Genomic DNA, 5,582 nt, shown 5'->3' with positions numbered 1-5,582 from the left:
TAGCGTTTATCAATGCCCACGCAGTGACGTGTAACCTGTGCCATTCAAACACTTAGGGCTGGATTTTGTGAATGGAGGCGGGACTGCTGCTTGTCGTGTCAATGTCCCGCCTCCATCCTCACCTGACCATTCAGTGGGACTTTCTCCTGATTGAGCTTGTTAAGCCCGCCCTGCGGGCTCAGCAGGCCAATTAGGGAAGAAGCCACTGACAGATCACATCAACGTCAGACGTGCTATCTGTCAAGCCATCTTGAAAGAAGAAATGACAGCTTTTGACAGCTCTGTGAAGCTGTCAAACACTGACATTCTCTTTAGTTTGATGAGTCTTTGAGGTGAGGACTCATCAAACATTGCAAATTTGTAAATTTCAGATGACTGATGGATCGGAGGGTCCATCAGCCATTACCTGAAATTGACAAGGAGGATGTCTGCTCGCCCCATCCAGCGCGGCTAAAGGCTATGGAAGGAAAACAAGGTAAGTGAACACTTTTTTAAACTTATCACTCACCTTGCATACTTACCACTCCACACTGGCACCCATCGCTCACCTCTACACCTTACTTCCAGGTGCCGCAGACCGCCACAGACCTCTTCCACGTCTCCTCCAACCTGGCGGGGTTCTCCGAGGTCGGGAAGCCTTCACCTGTGAAGGTAAAATGGCACTAATCCTTTTTTCTGCCTGTTAACTACCTGTTAACAGGCAGTTAAAAGGATTAAATGCCTTTCCCGCCTCCAGGAGATGGAACCCGAAGCTGCACATCCTCCCGCCTCCTGGCAAAAGGGCACGGAGGCAGGATGGGGGCGGGTTTGCCACCTGCCCCCAATTTCTCCGAGTTTACCAGCTTGCCCGCCTCCTCGGGGCTTGGAAAATCCAGCCCCTAGAGTCCCACAGTCTGAACTTAACATCTATGCTCAGTTACTTAAATTTTCCAAAAGAATTTGCCTCCCTGTTGTTGGTAACTGATCCAGGACTTCGTGCAAGGGTTGCCAACCCTGGCTAGAGGTATTCTCTGATGTATGATCATGTGACATTCTGACCACATGACATCTGACCATGTGCTGCCTGATCATGTGGCATCTGATCATATGAGGGCGGGGAAGAGGGGCATTCGAAGGTGGGGGAGCGATTCCCAGAGGGGAAGCCAGTGGTGGGATGAACTTTGATTCTACCATAACTAATGGTAACTCACTAAAACTGCACTGATAACTAATAGTAATAGTGGTAACCTCAACCAACAGTAATACAATACCTCACTGACAGATATGCAACAGTAATAAGTGTAATGTCCCGATATCCTACCTGTAACTAATAGTAATCCTATAACTTGCTGATATTCACCCTGAAACCATAACCAGAATCCTCATGCATTGCACAAGGTGGGGTCAAGCTCCCCAGTCGATGCTACTTTTAACTGGCCCGATCTCTCTCCCTATCTCTGTGGACTGCAGTTCCGTGTGAAGGTGACAACTCTGAACTGGGAACCTCAGTCCAAGTTGATCTGTACTTGGACTTCACACATCAAAACTGGCCAGTACAGACCGACCTGAACCAAACCAAAAGATCACACAAAGGGCAGCGGGCTGAGTGTTTGGGGCACTTCTCACAGGGCACATTGTTCTAAACTCAGCTCAGCACCAACATTTCTAAACCACTCCCTGAGCTAAACATTCTCGTCAGGAAAATGCTGGAATCCATTGTTAAGGAAGTAGTATCAGGACATTTAGACAATCATCACATGATTAGGCAGAGTCAACATGGTTTTATGAAAGAGAAATCGTGTTTGACAAATTTATTAGAGTTTTTTGAGGATGTAACTAGCAGGGTAGATAAAGGGGAATGAGTGGATGTAGTATATATAGATTTCCAAAAGGCATTTGATAAGGTGCCACATAAAAGGTTATTACACAAGACAAGGGCTCATGGGGTTGGGGGTAATATTGTAGCATGGATAGAGGATTGGTTAACAGACAGAAAACAGAGAGTAGGGATAAACGGGTCTTTTTCAGGTTGGCAGGCCTCAACTATTTACAATCTATATTAATGACCTAGATGAAGGGACCGAGTGTAATATATCCAAGTTTGCTGATGATACAAAGCTAGGTGGGACAGTAAGCTGTGAGGAGAACACAAAGAGTTTGCAAAGGGATATAGATAGACTAAGTGAGTGGGCAGTAAGGTGGCAGATGGAGTATAATGTAGGTAAATGTGAGGTTATTCACTTTGGTAGGAAGAATAGAAAAACAGACTTTTTTAAATGGTGAGAAACTTTTAAATGTTGGTGTTCAGAGAGATTTGGGTGTCCCTGTGCAAGAAACACTGAAAGCTAGCATGCAGGTACAGTATAAGGGTAAGGAAGTCTTGCTACAATTGTACAGGGCCTTGGTGAGACACACCTGGAGTACTGTGCACAGTTTTGGTCTCCTTATCTAAGGAAGGATATACTTGCCTTGGAGGTGGTGCAACGAAGGTTCACTAGATTGATTCCTGGGATGAGAGGGCTGTCCTATGATGAGAGATTGTGTAGAATGGGCCTATACTCTCTGAAGTTTAGAAGAATGAGAGGTGACCTCATTGAAACAGACAAGATTCTGAAGGGGATTGACAGGGCGGATGCTGAGAGGTTGTTTCCCCTGGCTGGAGTGTCTAGAACTAGGGGGCATAGTCTCAGGGTAAGGAATAGGCTATTTAAGACCGAGATGAGGAGGAATTTCTTCACTCAGAGGGTTGTGAATCTTGGAATTCTCTGCCCCAGAGGGCTGTGGATGCTGAGTCATTGAGTATATTCAAGGCTGAGATAGATAGATAGATTTTTGGACTCTAGGAGAATCAAGGGATATGGAGGTCGGGCGGGAAAGTGGAGTTGAGGTCAATGATCAGCCATGATCTTATTGAATGGCAGAGCAGGCTTGAGGGGCCGTATGGCCGCCTACTGCTCCTATTTTTTATGTTCTTAAAGGAAAGTTTTCATAGAATTATAGAAATTACAACACACGAGGAGGCCATTTGGCTCCCAGTACTGGTGATCTCTCCTCTAAGCCCATCCCCCCAGATCTTTTTTATATTCCTCCTTTTCAAATACTTATCCCTTTCCCTTTCAAATTAAGTTTTAGTCTCTACCTCAATGGCCACAAGAACCTTCCTCCTCCCATTTTCCAGTGAGAATCCTTGGTTTCCGTTTCCTTGTCCCCCAATCACCCACCAATGGAAATAACTTTTCACTATTTACCCACAGTAAGGTCCCCAGGTTTCACTTACCCCTTTACTGGTTGCTTCTCTCTCAGTGCTGCCCCCACTCATCACCTTGCTGCTACTGCTTCCAGCTCCGCAGTAAATGCTGGGCCCCAGGCCCATCCCATTCCCCAGCCTCCATCTCTCCATGACCCCCATTCCCCAGCTGACCCCCAAGTCCTCATTGTCCAGTCTCCCTCTCCCCGAGCCACTATTCCCCGAGCCCCCATTCCAGTCTCCAACTTTCCCATGCTTCCCCCATTCCTGTCCCTATCTCTCCGATTCCCCATTCCCATCTCCATTTCTCCCCCGAGCTTCCATTCTCCATCGCTCCGAGCTCTCATTCCCATCTCCTTCTCCCCCCATTATCCGTCTCCCTCTCTCCTCCTGATCCCCCATTCCTCGTCACCACCTCTCCCTTGATCCCCCATCTTTCTCTGAGCCCTCATTCCCATCTCCCTCTCTCCCCCGAACCCCCATTCCCCAGTCTCCAACTCTTCCCCATTCCTGTCTCCATTTAACCCCCGAGTCTCATTACATTACAACAGTGACTCCACTTCAAAAATACTTCATTGGCTGTAAAGCGCTTTGAGACGTCCAGTGGGCGTGAAAGGCGCTATATAAATGCAAGTCTTTCTTTCGTTCTCATTCCTCAGTCTCCTTCTCCCCCGAGCCCCCCATTCCCCAGTCTCCTTTTCTTCACCTCTACTCACAGTGTTCAGTGTGTGAGTGGATATTTGAGTATCTCTGTCTCCCTGAATAAGGGCATTCCATTCAATGTGAATCGTCTAGACATCTACTGTGCTATTCTTTTGTCAGAGGTGCATTTCTGGATTCTGATTAACATTGATTTATAAAACACCAGCAGCAGTTTGGCATCTCATTGAGGTAACGTTATGACCAGGCTTCAGAAATCCTAGAGCCCAGGCTTCAGAAATCCTAGAGCCAAGACCTGGATTTCACTGGTATTATCGCTTAATGCATTTGTATTCAATCCCCCTGACCAGCATTTTAACAAAGGTGTCACCCATTTATTTTGAACAAATTAACAATACCTCTGCTAAAATAGTGGACAGAGAAAGTTGATACACATATGGCTTTGGATTAGAAACTATGAGCTCAATTAAAAATATCTGTTCTGAGTAATCTTGGAGCGATTAACTCCAATAATCTTGTATTACATACGGAATGGATTCCTTACAGAGGACTCCACATTCCAACCTGAAGGATCAAACCTTCCTCGCAAACAGTGGACAACCATCAACCGCCTCAGAACCGGTCATGGTAGATGCTGCCACTTTCTCCACAAATGGAAGATTAAAGCATCCCCATCATGCGACTGTGGAGCTCCTAATCAGACCCTGGAGCACATCATTGAGCACTGCCCTCAGAGGAAATTCACAGGCAGCCTACAAGATATCCACGCTGTTACACCGGAAGCTTTGGCCTGGATATCTGATTTTAATATTGATTTGCTTTGCTACTACCATACAAAAGAGGAAGAAGATAATCTTGTATTATTGTTTATTTGGCGAAACCTGTCATTATGGCTAAAGGGCCAAGTGGTTCATCAACTGGCCAGGGGTGGAGCAGCAGTAGGCATAATATAATTAGCCTAAGCCCCATGGGTTAGAGAAGGGTAACTTGACTATGGTTCCTGCACCTGATCACCTTCCAACAACTCCTACTGGAAGCAGGTATGTGAGGATGTGGGACAAGGAATGGCAATGGGCTCAGCCCAATACCACCCACCGTCTAGATGCACACAGGAATAATATAATTTGGGTAGGACACCATCCATGAAACTTAACCTTAGTGAGGGAGTGAATGCTTTCAAGGAGATGGGAAATTGTACAGACCAAGAACATAAAAACTCAACCTGTGAGGGGAAGTAGTAATTCTGGCATGTTCAAAAAGCCAGAGGTTAAAAGCAATTGTGAATCAAATAAACATGCACTTCAGTGAGACAGATCTCTTTGCTGTATTCTGTACAACGCCATTAACATCGAGTTCATCGATCTTTTACTGATCTGGCGTAGTTATGAAGCGCCCAGGGTCACTGTTTCACGACTTACATCTCTGGGGCACCCAGAAGCGTTTACATTTGAATCCAAATAGAAGGCACCTTACCAAAAGTGTTTTTATTTCGTATGAGCGATTCAGGGCAAAGTGAGTTTTCACACAACAGCTTTCTTTCAGTCTTCTCACCTGCGGCGTGCTACTAGCTGCTCTCACCTCATAACCAGCAACTGGCAATTGGGAGACCAGACCCATTAATTTTCAGAGTAATTCCTCATCACATTTGGGTGCTTAATTTCTTTCAGTAGTTAATGTTCTTGTGTAAAACTCTTCA

This window comes from Somniosus microcephalus, chromosome 25 (genome assembly GCF_052327205.1).
Source record: "Somniosus microcephalus isolate GS21.2 chromosome 25, FLI_Smic_1.0, whole genome shotgun sequence".
Lineage (NCBI taxonomy): Eukaryota > Metazoa > Chordata > Chondrichthyes > Squaliformes > Somniosidae > Somniosus > Somniosus microcephalus.
Note: the sequence above shows the minus strand (reverse complement) of the source record.